Below are 13,347 nucleotides of genomic sequence, written 5' to 3' on the forward strand. Positions count from 1 at the left end.
ACTGCTTTGTATCTTATATTAAGATGCCGTGTTTTAGTAAACTTGGATGTTTTGCATGCCGATGTTGTTGTTCTTCAAGTAATCAATTGAAGGAAAGACAACCTGCTCCTCCAGAGGGTACCCCGAATTGTAATATGTACATAAAGCACAAATAAGGCCTTATTATGTTTAGCACTCTATGGCATAAATATGCGAAGGACAATGCTGATTTGCAGTGGCCACTGGATGGTTCGTTCAACGAACAGAAGCTGACATTTTTAAAAAGAAAGCTGTTTGCTAAGAAGAGTAGGCAGTCAATGTTTGATATGTTAATGGTTTGGCAGAAGGAGGCAAAGCAGCGGCGCATTACAGAGGAGAAAAATGTAAGGAAAAGACAGGCGATGACAAACACGCAGAAAGCCATGGCTTATGATAAAGCGACAATAGATAAAGGCATTGAGTGCGCAGATAGGGCATTTCGGCTGCAAGCTGAGAAGAGTTATGTCGTTCAAAATGAGAGTGATGCTTTTGTTGAAGATTTGTTAGACACCCAGCCCCCACCGCCTTATGCTCCTGTGCGGATATATCCTACTGTTCCAGCTTCCCAGGCCCCAGCTTCAGTGGCTCTGGCTCCTGTTCTTGGCCCCATTGATCCTCCCACTGCTAACATTCCGGGTCTACATTTGACACCTTCTGGGCATTATAGTACTTTACCGATGTCCAGGTTGGAGGATGTCCCTCCATCTGTGGCACTTGCTTCTGCGCCTTCTTGTTCGACTTTCTTTACCCCCTCTAGTCAAGATCGGTCATCCATGATAACTGTCTCTTCATCTACTCTTTCGCCGTGGGATGTTTCACCTCCCATGATGCAATTTGGCAGAACGCCTGTGAGTGGAATGTCCCCAGGAAGTCGAGTGAATGCACAAGACCGTTTGAGTAGGGTATTGGTGCGTTTTGCAGTAAGTGAATGGGAAAAAGAAGTGGTGGCGAATCAGGCTGCACAGTGGATTCGACAACCGATCTATACGGTTGAGGAAGTGTGGGATGTGATGAGACAGTATGAACCGCTTATGCAGCAGCTCGTGCTTCAGGGTATGTGTACAGTATTTAAGAGTTTGTGGGAGCAGCGTTTCAATGCGGAGGTCCCAAGGGAGATTTGTGAGATACAAGATGACATGTATGGTTATGGTATGGATCCTGCTGCTGTGTTGAATAAGATTACTACTTTGTTAAAATATCGAGGTAGGATGCTTACAGAAAGGTCTACAGCATTAGCACAATTCCCTATGAGAGAAGTTCACCCCATATGTCACACCGAGATACCAGCAGTAATGAATGCTACAGGTGACATTATTCGACCCCAGTTGGGGGCACGATTTCAAGAACAATGGGTTTATACCCCTTGGAAGAGATGTGAAGTACTTGCTCTTAAAAATCAATTGCCCGATCCTAGAAAGAATCCGACTGCTTACTATAAAACTGACTGAGGCGGCCGACTCAACAGTTATGACGTTAGCTGAAATTATGTTGTTTTTTGGACTTTTGGTGCCGACTGATATATGGAGACAGATGCACTTTGTAGATCACGTGTTAGAGTTAGGAGCGACATGGGATCAGCTAAAGCTTTGGGATCAGGAACGTAAGCCAGGTGAGAAGCCAAGTGCGGAAGTGTTAGGGTTACCTGGCCGAAATATTTTGTATATGCATTCATTTATTGCTCCAAAGAAAGCAGATTGGGATAAACTTACGACATGTCGTCAAAATAAAGATGAGAGTTTGTCAGATTTCTTTACTATATATGAGGGAGTGTTTTTGGATTTCAGTGGACAGGATTTGTCAGTGGATGATGGAGTCTGGCTGTTTTTTGACAGGTTTGTTAATAATTTGCTTCCTGAGATTGCAGTCAGGATGAAGGCAGCGGAAAGTACCTGGTCCACAACACTCCCTCGGGAATATTGAGTAGGGCATAATATTATGAACATCGAGAGAACAATCAGAAACAGAGTGTAGAGATGAAAGGGAAGGAATTGAAGACAAAGGTGTTGTTACTGCAGGTGCAGGGAAGTAGAGGAAGAGGAAGGGGTCAGCCGCAAGCGCAACAGCGATGGTCCGTATCGCGAGGTGGTGGAATGAGTGCTCCATATGTATCTGTGGGACCTAATCAATGTCGCACTGAAAGAAGGAGGGGCATTGGCGACATGAGTGCACTGGATTGTTACAGAATGGTGGGATCTCTAGAGGAACAGGAGGTTTTCGGGGACGAGGTAGAGGAACGGAAGGACAGGGTGAAAGAAGATCAGGACGATTTGAGAATGTTGAAAAGGATCAGAATTACTTTCATGATCCTAGAGGATGACAGTATTGTCGTGAGGATTATGATGTGGATGATGGGACAGGGAGGTCCATTACAAGCTAGGACAGCGACGGACAGGGTGTGGGACCAGTTTCGATGAATGTAGATCAAAGCGGACCCTATGTTGCTGCAGGTTTGCTTGGTACCTTTCAAACGTTTTTAGTTGACCCGGGTGCTATGAACAGCTCAGTTTCCCATTCGCTGGTTCCTGGGGCAGCTCGGTCTGGCAAGAATAATGTTTTGGTGGGATTTTCAGGTGTGCCGGTTGTTAGTCTCATCTCTAAGCCCCTTGCTTGACAATTGGTCCGTTTTCAGTGAAATCTTCATTTATTTTGACTTCAAATTGTGGGGAAAATTTATTGGGGCTTGACTTGTTGAAAAAGCAGCATGAAACCATTTATTATTCCCCAGACGGTGTTTACATGACGATTAGAGCTTATGTGGCGCGGGCGGAACAGCACTTTGCCAAAGGCGCCCCTCTCCCTGACGAATTTAAGGACGTGCCTAGCACGTTGTGGGCAACAGGTGACACGGACGTCGGACTGTTCCAGGTACCGCCAGTGTCCATTCAGGTTGAGGACAATAGCTCTCTGCCCCGTATTCCACAGTAAAAATATCGCAAGCAGGAGAGACTGCTTTGTTGAAAACAATAAATGATTTAATTGAATCTGGAGTAGTTGAGGAAACAGTTTCTAATGTGTGCAATAGCCCTATTTTTCTGATTCTTAAGAAGGTCCCGATAGATTCCCCTGTTTCCCATCTAGATGTGTACTATTTTATTATTTATCTTCGGGAAATCAATAAAATAGTAATACCACAATTTCCTGTTGTTTCCGATATTACTTCGATTTTGACTATGATCCCTCCTACAGCTCAGTATTTCTCTGTGATTGATTTGAAGAATGCGTTCTTTAGCATTCCAATTCATCCAGAGTCAAGGTATCTTTTCAGTTTCAATTTATCTGGGAGAAGCTTCGTTTTCTGTCGCGTTCCTCAGGGGTATACTGAAAGTCCTAGTATATATAGTCAAGCTTTGAAAGCGCAATTGGATTCGTTAGTATTTCCGGCTGGTAATGTACTGTTGCAATATGTTGATGATCTCCTTCTGGCTTCTGATACTGAAGAAGGATATAAGGAAGCCACGGTTACATTGTTAATGCATTTGGCACAAAATGGTCATAAGGCGTCCCTTTCCAAGTTTTAGTATTGTTGACAAGAGGTTACCTATTTAGGTCACCTCCTATCAAAGGAGGGTAGAAGATTGAAACCTGAACGCCTTTCTGCAATCAATAATATGAGTGTGCCAAAGACACAGAGAGAAGTGCGAGCTTTCATTGGAATAACCTCATATTGTCGACATTGGATCCCCAACTAATCTTTGATTGTGAAACCCCTTCTTCATTTAACTTCGAAAGATGTGTGTGAATCTTTGCCATGGACGCTTGAGTGTCAGCATGCCTTCGAACAGCTGAAGCATGCGTTGTGTTCTGCTCCTGTCCTTGGTACTCCTGACTATAGGAAACCCTTTGTATTGTATGTCCAAGAAGTGGATGGTTGCGCGCTGAGTGCGTTGACACAGGCTTTCGGTGGTAAGTGCCAGCTCTGTGCTTATTTTTCTGCAGTCCTTGACAATGTGGCTAGAGCGCTCCCGAGCTGTCTGAGAGCTGCTGCTGTGGTGGCAATTTCAATCAGACAATCGGCAGGGCTCATTCTCGACACTGACCTAATGGTCATGGTACCCCATTCTGTAGACATTCTATTGAATAGAACGCAGACACAGCACCTTACCAGTGCACGCCTGACTGGAAAAGAGCTAATTTTGTTCGCTCCACATGCCACCATTAAACGATGTGTCCCTCTGAATCCAGCCAAATTACTACCCCTCACTTCGAAAAGTCATGATGCGGATGCACATGACTGCATGTACAGAACAGAGGAAGAAACGGAGGGACGGGTAGACCTGACTGATATTCCCTTATCTGACCCTCAAGTGGAACTATATGTCGACGGGTCCTGCCTTAAGCTACCAGATAGTACTACTTCTGCCGCATATGCGATCGCCACATTGCGCACAGTCGTAGAGACTTCCCGTGTCCCATATCAATCTGCCCAGGCTGCTGTGTTGAGAGCTTGCGAGTTAAGTGAGGGAATGGCTGTTAATATTTATACTGACAGCCAGTACGCATTCGGAGTCGCTCATAATTTTGGGCGGCTCTGGGCGGAGAGGGGGTTCCTGACATCCCATGGGTTGAAGATACAGCATGGCCCGTTGGTCCACAGATTGCTGTCAGCTTTGATGTTACCTGAAAAGCTATACCAAAGGGGATGATGGACGGAGCATTTGAGCAAATCAAACACTCACCCCCAGTCAACTGATCTGAAGAGGGGTGAAACCACGAAACCGGTCCTAGGATGCTTGTTTCCAGTCCAGGGCGAACCTGACTTGGCAGTTTGGGCTGGACTGTTCCCATGAGGCACAGGGTCAAGACTGATTTGCATATGGCTGGGTTCAATCTGGAATGGCATGGTGAGCAAAAAAACTATGGATTTAGGCCCAGATCTCTGTACTGGGGTGAATGTATGACATTGTTCTGCATTCAGTCCATCAATAGTTCTTTTTGCATTTGTCACCCCGAGTGGGATGGGTATGCTCAGACGAGAGTCCCGTGCTCTCCATGCCACTGGAATCAAGCTATCCTGGCTGAAGAGGGGTGAAACCCCGAAACCGGTCCTAGGATGCTTGTTTCCAGTCCAGGGCGGACCTGGCTTGGCAGTTCGGGCTGGACTGTTCCCATGAGGCACAGGGTCAAGACTGATTTGCATATGGCTGGGTTCAAACTGGAATGTCATGGTGAGCAAAAAAACGATGGATTTAGGCCCAGATCTCTGTACTGGGGTGAATGTATGACATTTTTCTGCATTCTGTCCATCAATAGTTCTTTTTGCAGTTACCCGAAAAGCTGGCAATAATAGAATGTAGCGCCCACACGGTAGTTACAGATGATGTAGGTAGGGGCAATGCATTTGCGGACCAAACAGCTAGAGAAACTGCTAGATCGGAAATGACTAAGATCTTTGTGGCAGGACCTGCTAGGTGGGTACCTGACAATGCAATGTATGAGAACACTGTAGATAGTGTTAAGGACATACAGAATGAGGCCACAGCAGATGAAGGGGCTGTATGGCAGGAACGGACAGGCACTCTAGATGAAGATGGGTGCCGGACTGATCTGTCCGACAGCCGGAGATGGCTGCTGCCCAATGCATATGTTTTCCCAGTTGTCACTATGGCTCATGGTCCCGCTCACATTAGCGCAAAAGGGATCTGTAAATTGTTAGACCCAGTGTGGTGGAATGATCTTATTCCCAAGGTAGTTGCACAATTAGTGAAGACTTGTATGATTTGTTTGAAGCATAATCCTGGAAAAGGTACCCCTGTGCCTCCTTGGTATTTTGCACCACCCTCGTCTCCCTTTGAGGTTCTTCAAATGGATTTCATTGAGCAAGAACGAGTAAATAATTTGAAGTATGCCCTAGTGGTAGTGTGTGCTTTCTGTAAGTGGGTAAAGGTGTACACTGTGAAGGAAAATACTGCTAGTGCCACGGCGAAAGCACTCATTAAAGAGTTCTTTCCTCGCTACGGATTGCCTCGGGTAATCTGGAGGGACAACGGCAGCCATTTTAATGCCCGACTTATGCAGTTGGTGTGTGAAGGGTTGCACATAACTCAGAAAGTTCATGCCTCAAATCACCCCCCAATCTGCAGGTCTTGTGGAGAAATACAATAGAACGATCAAGTTAAAATTGGCCAAAATACAGGAGAGCACAGGTCTGAAGTGGCCAGATGCGTTATCATTAGCCCTTTTATCCACAAGAATGACTGCACACACGAGGACAGGACTATCTCCTTATGAGGTCGTTTTTGGGCGCCCCACCGATATCTGGGGTGTCCTTACGCCCAAGAGATTCAGGGAGATTGAGTATCCAATGACGATAGATTACCTGTATGACTTAACTAAAAATCTTTGTTCTATTCATCAGCAGATCGAGGAGTCACTGCAACCACTTCTGAGAGTCCTGAGCACATGCTGCAGCCCGGAGACTGGGTCCTGATCCAAAACTTTGCGAGGACCAAGGCTTTGGAGCCTCGCTGGCTCGAGCCAAAACAAGTGCTGTTGGCCACGAGGACTGCGGTAAAGGTGGATGGGAGAAAGCATTGGACCATGCTCACCACCCCAAAACGTGTACCACTGCCACTCCCTTATGACCAGTGGGTCCAAGAAGGAATCGGAGATCAGGAATGTGAGCACACACCACAGTTTGTCCTCTTTTCAGCTGACCTGGACGGAGACAGAAAAGGAGAAGGAGGTGCTGCTGGAAGCTGCCCCCCCTGAAATAAGGGCAGCCCAAGCGTCCTCCAACACTGAAGAGTGAGTGTTGGAGTCTGGTAGTGTTGTTGAGCCTGAAACTCCGTTGCTTTTTCCTGATCAAACAGTGCTTGGGTCTGCACGATATGACCTACGCCCATGACCAACAAAGAGCACCAGAGGGAAATAGAGAGTCATGGATTTAAGTTTATGGTAAGAGCAAGATATCTGTAGTGCCTCCTGTAAAAGAGAGACACTAGTGCACTGCCTTGAACACTTAGACTTTCGAGTGAGCTGTGAGTGTTTGCCAGGAGGGCGCTCCGACAGATACTAAGAAGGACTAATTTCATGGGAAAGGCCTAGACTGGGAGACCCTACGTGGAAGAAGACAACTGGTACAGTTTGATGGACAATAGAAACCTACCAAAGTGGCTTAGAATGGACTTTGGCTAAGTTGCTTATTGAGTGAAGAAGGTCACAAGTGACTCCAGTATTATTGTATAAAGTAGGTGTTAGATATGTTTCAGTTTGGGCGATTAGTCGCGCAAGAGGAGCAGCCTCTGGCGGCCCCGCCCTTAGGTCAAAATGATCCTGGATGGCCTAGTTGGACCAGTAAAGCCAAAATTGTGGTATTAACTTCTATCTTTGTTGTAATGATCATATTGTTTGGTGTGATATTTTATTTAGAAGACAAACACCCAATGCATGTTTTGATAGGGACTACTCCTGATCCGCCTGAGCATTTGTTTGTTTCCCTAGCTCCGCATAAAGAAAGACATAGGCAGACATATTTTGGAAATGCTTTTCTTCAGATGCTCCATGAAGTACACCAAACGACTAATGCGACAAAGTGATGGATTTGTGGTTTACTCCCTTCTATGACTCATAAGAATGATCTCCGTATATCCCTGCCTCTATCATATCTAGGAAGTTATGAAGCATGGTTCCAGCTCCTTACTGAAGTGTATACCCACTCGCATGCAGATACTGCCAAACTGACTAAAGAAGATTATGAAGCAGTGTTGGAATACATAGTGATGCACCAGGGTTACACGCCGGGAAAAGGAGGGAAGACAGAAACTTTGCACTCAGATGCCTGTATGAATGTTTATGAGCGAAGTGCAAACAGTTCCTGGGAAAAAGATGAAATGACGGAGTTCCTAGGGTTTAATATCACAGAGTATTTTAGATCCTTCCATGAGAGAAATATCCCAGATAATGAGGCCATACCCATACCGATAATTGATACACCAGCACCATTTTGTGTAGAAGGGATTGGGAGTATTCCTGTGGGTCAGAGTCATTGTAACTACATGTTTACATTGACCACAAAGAGTAGTCCACCCTTGCTTACACCCCCAAATGTATATTTTGTCTGTGGGACACATGTTCATGTATGGCTCCCAAGGAGGTGGGCGGGACGCTGCTATGTTTCTTTCCTCCTACCCCCAGTTTACTTAGCCCCGTCCAATTAACATAAGGATCATCAGTTACAGAAAAAAGATGCCTCATTGTCTAGAGTAAAGAGAACTATTGACACTGAAGATGTTGATCAGATAGATACTACATCACAGCAATCCATTGATGCTATGGAGGGCTTGATTCCTCTATGGGGACCTATGTATAATAGTAGGCAAATACGTCATCTTACTAGAGTAGTGGAAGCTGTTATTAACACTACTGCTGGTATGCTCTCAAATATTACAGCTGATCTTCAGGCTACCAAACTCGTTGCTCTTCAAAATCAGATGGTCCTTGACGTCATCCTTGCAGATAGGGATGGAGCCTGTTGTGTAATCGGCAGCAGCTACTGCGTTTACATACCAGTCCACGCATCTACTGTGTATTCAGGTATTCAGAGACTCCATAGGTTAGCTTCTGACATACATGTAGATAATGGTACAGGGTCCCTGACACAGTGGTTCTGGAGTCTTATGTCTGCTTGGAAATGGATGATTCTCATGGGTTTTGTAGTAGTTGCAGGGATCATCTTCACTGGTTGCCTTTGTGTGAATTGTCTTCCATCCTGTTGCACTTATTGCATGGCTAAACTCACCCCCTCTGTTCCAATAAGTGAGTCTAATGCCAGGAATGTGATTATGGTGCTGAAAGAACTTAAAAAAACTTATGGATATCGACTAAGGTATTTTCGAGGACTGAAGATCCAAATTCTATTGAATCTTGTCCTAGTTCTGCATAGCTGCATATCCCTTAGGTTTTCCCTCATGCTGATAAAAGATAAAGATTAAGTCTACTGGCCTCCGCACATTTATATTTAGCTTATAACGCTAAAAGGAGGGTCTGTAGGTTTCAAATAATCATAGAGCTAGGACCCTTATGTTACGCTATTTAGATTAGCCTTGTATAGCAAAATATAGCAGTGTTAAGTATCTGTATTTACAACCCACTGAGTTATAATAATAAAGATGATGTTTTACAGTATAGGTTAGTCTTGGACAGGTGCCATCCATTTTGTATGCCGGCCGCCATATTATATTTTGGTTATATATGAGCACACGGTGAGCTTCAAACCGCGAACGAGGTAGGCCCAGATAGTTGCGCCATGACACTTGTTGTTCACCTAATAAGTATACGCCCAGTTTCGTTTCTGTATTGAGCAAGGGGCGCTCCCTCGCCCGGATCCAAGAGAAGGCCCTGGACTGGACCACCTCCTTCCTCGCCGGCAGAACACAGAGCGTCTGCCTCCCCCCCCTTCCACTCCAAAGCCACCGAGATCATCTGTGGCGTACCCCAGGGCTCATCCCTCAGCCCAACGCTGTTCAACATCTACATGGCACCGCTCGCCCACGCCGCCCGACTGCACACCTCAATATCATCTCCTACTCCGATGACACCCAGCTGATCCTCTCCCTCACCAAAGACCCCCACACTGCCAAAACCAACCTCCATGAGGGAATGAAGGCCGTCGCCAACTGGATGAGAAACCGCCGGCTGGAGGTACTCATCCTTGGATCCACCCGCTCTGCCTGGGACGACTCCTGGTAGCCGACCGCACTAGGAACAGCTCCAATGCCCACCGACCACACACGCAGCCTAGTGATCGTCCTCGACTCCACCCTCTCTATGACGAAACAGGTCAACGCCATCTCTTCCTCCTGCTTCAACACCCTACGCATGCTCCGCAGGATCTACAAGTGGATCCCCACCGAAACGAGAAGGACGGTCACCCAGGCCCTCGTCAGCAGCAGACTGGACTACGGAAACGCCCTCTACGCAGGAGCCTCGGCCAAACTCCTGAAACAACTCCAACGCATCCAGAATGCCTCCGCACGCCTGATCCTCAACATCCCTTGCCGCAGCCACATCACACCCCACCTGAGAGACCTGCACTGGCTCCCCGTCAACAAGAGGATAACCTTCATGCTCCTCACCCACGCACACAAGGCACTCCACAACACCGGACCAGCATACTTCAACAGCCAACTCAGCTTCTACACCCCTGCCCGCCAGCTCCGCTCCGCCGACCACTCCCTCACCACATCCGAAGAGTGACCGCTGGCGGCAGATCATTCTCCCATCTCGCCGCCAAGACATGGAACACCCTCCCCATCCGCCTCTGGCAGACCCGAGACCTACTGACCTTCAGAAGACTCCTCAAGACCTGGCTCTTCGAACAGTAGCAGCACTCCCCCACCCCTTAGCGCCTTGAGACCCTCACGGGTAGGAGTGCGCTTTACAAATGCTCTGATTGATTGATTTCTCTGTGTGTAAGCAATGTGCTGTTCACAGCACCTCTCCTCCGTGGGGAGGAGTAGAGATGCAGCTGACTGACCTTGACTAGAAGAAACTGTGTGCCCGTCTCGGGCTGGTGATGTACATCCCACTGCCTCCCTAGAATACGCATCCCAAACCTGTAACTTTCCCTTGTAGGCGTGCTCTAAAGGTTCATGAGGTATTCGATGTATTATACTGTGTTGCGCATGATTATTGATTCAGTCCAGTAGCAAGCATTGCATGCAGCTTGTTGTATTTAGGATCCTCTGCAGAGTATTGCTAATAAACTGCTTGTTAGTATTCTCTACTGGCTGACCGACTCTTCAATAATATAGGTAAGGCCGAGAGGTGGTTTAGTAACCAGAGTGACCCTATTCGGGTCACTTCCTTCAGCTACTGGGATGGCTGCCATCAGCGAGAGTGCATCCCTGCCGGCGTATGGTGGCGGAGGTGCAGATGCCTTGCTTACAGACTAGGGTATAGTCTTAAAGGCTAGGGCCACCTTGAAGATGACCCTTAGCTCTAGTAGGGCCTCACTCTTAGCCTTTTTATGTCCCGTATACCTGATCTGAATATGAGTCTTTGTATGTATATGTTGTTGGTGTTGAACGTTTCCCCCTCAGGCCAGGGAAATGCACGGGCTTTGGTATGGACGTGCCTCTCTCTGCACTGTTTCTATAGTTTCCTAGCCTGGCCGGGTAACTGGGCTTGTATGAGGCTTAATGAAGTCTCCATGATGGCCTGTGGAATTTGATTTAAGGATTTTGCAAAATTGGATTGCCTGAGATTCTTTGAATAGTTACAAACTCTACTCTAATTTTGGGGGACAGTGTACACGGGTGGTACCAAACCAATCTACTTGTTAGAATCGCTATAAAAAAAATCAATGCATTGAGAAGGGCATTTAACACTAAACAATAGACAAATGCAAATGCAATAGGAACAACCTGTAACAGAATGCAATGGTTAGCTCAGAGCAGTACGAATTGACCTGAAGCATAAACCGGCAAACATTCAGTTCTGGCTCAGAGACTTACATAACACAACATAATATTTAGACACATTTAGACACGCAACATATTGCAAATATAACAGCACCACAATATGAATAAATGCATAAAAAGTAACCCTGGGTGTTGTGGGCGTATTGGGGCTACGTGGAGCATCGCGTAGTGTGGCCAAGTCTACGCACACTCGTGCGCTCAGCGTAGCTCCACTACGCGCCGCCCTCATTTTAAAATAAGTTAAAGTATTTTAAAAGTAAGTAAAATGCCTTACCTGCGGTGCGGCGTCCTGGGGCTCCCTTTTCCAGGTTGACGGCAACTTCTTACAAATGCGCATGCGCGGACGCCCGCGCATGCGCATTTCTCCTGAGAAATGCGCATCCGCGTGCGTCTGCGCATGCGCATTTGTGAGAAGAAGTTGCCGTCAACCAGGAAGAGGGAGCCCTGGGACGCCCCACCGCAGGTAAGGCATTCTCTCTTACTTTAAAATTCTTTAAATTATTTTAAATTGATGGCGGGCGGGCGGCGGGTGGCGGGCACTCTGCTTCGCCGTGGAGTGTGCGTAGCGCTGCCTGCTACGCCTACTTCGTAAACCGCGAAGCAGGCATCGCTACGTACACTCCGTGGGCGGAGCGGAGCACTACGCTCGGGCTTAATAAAAAGGACAAATCTAAAAGAGACTAAGAGAAAGGTTGACAGAAAAATATATTATTTTTGTCCAAAACTTAGCACCTACAGTCCAAGGAGAGAGGATGCAGAGCTAAGTGAGCCTGATAGTCTGTCGCTATCGGTTAGGAGGACAGAAAATTAGCAACGATTTGTGTGGAGAATAAGGAGTAACCTGGCAAATATCTGCCCTCTGTGGCCAAACACCAGCTATGCCCTAATCACCACGGTCTAAATTTTTCCTAGTATCCAAATTACGCCCAATATCACACCCAGGGATACTGCAAACTGATTGCCTAACGCCCAGCAGTCCAAGCGAAAAATAAAAAACCCACCTTTCACTTCTTTTAGACACTGCCATTTGTGAAACTGGCCATCCCTAAGAAAAAAACTCGGCTAAAAAATTAGATCAAGGTGGCAGCCGTGTCCCTCACAGTAGTCCCAAAACAGTAGTAGCCACCTTCGCAGTCTCTGGCTTGTTTACTGAGGAAAAAGCAAAAATGATCTACGCTTGTCCTAGTTTGTCAAACGCCACTTACTGGGACTAAGGATCAGATGTAGTCTCTTACACTGTGACGGGTGCCTCCGGACGGACCTCCACCCCACGAATTCAGCAGAACTTCTTGTGAGAAGTTGGCCTGGTATATGCTGTCCACTAATTAAAGTGGCCACCTTGTACCAGTCCAAACAACCCTTATTGATGATTAGGTTAAAGACAACCTTTATAGAAAGCTATCCTAGTGGTAGCCTCGGAGAGCAGCCTTCAGGCTAAAGTCTCGATGGAATGTAAAGCAGCTTGTTTTACCAGACCAAATGAAAGGAGAACCACACCAGTGTTATATAAAATATATGTATTTATTACTAAACACTCTCTACTAACCTCTTTATGAGATTAGAGCACAAGGCACACAACATACCTAATCAATAGAACAACAGTAAATAGCACAATACACAGCGGGCTCCAGGGGGAGACCGAACCATATACTAAAATAATGGTATAACAACAACAACTTCACTAGACACAGTGCCTAGAGCATGTAGAATCACTGGGACCCCAAGGAACCACCCAAAGGAGTGACACAGGGAGCCCATGGAGACGCGAGCTCCGTACAACTCTATGGGAAAGTCACAGTGGGAAAATTACAGTTTAAGGACACTTCGGAGAGGACTTCAAGCAAACCCTTTGGAACATTGAAGGTTCTAAGGCCAGCACCCTTGTGAGTACAGAGGTACCCATGGTACC

The sequence above is a fragment of the Triturus cristatus genome, chromosome 3_1 (genome assembly GCF_964204655.1).
Source record: "Triturus cristatus chromosome 3_1, aTriCri1.1, whole genome shotgun sequence".
NCBI lineage: Eukaryota > Metazoa > Chordata > Amphibia > Caudata > Salamandridae > Triturus > Triturus cristatus.